This window comes from Littorina saxatilis, linkage group LG14 (genome assembly GCF_037325665.1).
Source record: "Littorina saxatilis isolate snail1 linkage group LG14, US_GU_Lsax_2.0, whole genome shotgun sequence".
Classification (NCBI taxonomy): domain Eukaryota; kingdom Metazoa; phylum Mollusca; class Gastropoda; order Littorinimorpha; family Littorinidae; genus Littorina; species Littorina saxatilis.
In genome coordinates this window covers 17,273,024-17,274,053 of record NC_090258.1, presented here as the reverse complement: position 1 = coordinate 17,274,053, position 1,030 = coordinate 17,273,024, and the positions used below count along the sequence as shown (strand labels likewise).

At 38.6% G+C, this 1,030-nt stretch overlaps 1 long non-coding RNA gene across 2 annotated transcripts in view; it reads right to left on the bottom strand.

The window, feature by feature from the left end:
- LOC138946658 (uncharacterized) overlaps positions 1-825 on the bottom strand; it is a 2,155-nt gene extending 1,330 nt beyond the window's left edge. The window contains exons 1-2 of one of the 2 annotated variants that reach the window (XR_011449395.1): positions 556-825; positions 74-173 (exon numbers count right to left, since the gene is read on the bottom strand). This is a non-coding gene — a long non-coding RNA (uncharacterized lncRNA). The remainder of the gene's footprint in view (positions 1-73; positions 174-555) is intronic. The other variant, XR_011449396.1, reaches the window with a different exon arrangement.
- Positions 826-1,030: the final 205 nt, after the last annotated feature.

The window sequence follows — 1,030 nt, the reverse complement described above, 5'->3', positions numbered from 1 at the left end:
CATCATCATCATCATTATAATCATCATCATCGTATTCTTTGTCACCTTCATCATCATTTTGTGAGGCACTCACTTGCACAGTGTTGCTAAATTCATTTCTGTGCTGTAGATGAACGATGGACAATTGATGGCACACGCGTCCTCCGCCTTCACTCTCGTTACAGTCAGCACTGCTGGATAGATAGTTACATAATAAATAAGAATGACAGTAAAAACAACAACAACAATAACGGGGGAAAAATACTTAACTCAGGAAGTTCAAGTAACAACAACAACAACAACAACATCATCATTATTATCATCAACATCAACAACAACGACAGCAACAACACAATGAAATAAATTATAATAAATGAATAATATACGCATTGTTTTGCTTTTTTTTTTTTTAACTAAAACCATGCTTTGGAACAGACTGTAGGCATCTTGCTTGCTCAACTTTGGCCATACATTCCACTGCCCATCCATTTGACCGGAAACATTTGTAGGCCGTCGCTTTCACGAATGCCAAGTGTATTTTAATTTTGAAGTTCACACACAAAAACGTATACTTACCGCAGACACACACGAAAACCAAAGAATTCATGATGGGTTGACCTTTCTTTTTTCAATGTACTTTCGAGAATGTTTGAATAATTTCCGCCCTTTGTCAATCTGTCACAGCAAATTCAGACCATACAGCTCACACCTGTGACGTATTCTACGCAAAGACAAATTGATCCAAATCGTAGTTGGTTTAATAATGGCGTCAACACAGCCAGCCAGTTCGGACTTACAAGGTATGACGAAACGTAAACTATATTAATAAGACACTGAAGTGCTTGCGTTGTTCATGTGTGTGTTTATGAATAAAATACTGTTTAAACCAAGTGCTAGCTTTGTTCATTGATAAATGTGACCCTCCACCACGAAATGAGTCGCATGTCACCTCGCGCGGTTCTGCGCTAGACTTAATATAAGTCCGGGGAGTGTCTGGTAACAGTGTGAGGGTCACCTTAGTCACAGGCTTATAACTGGAAAGGTTTTCTCT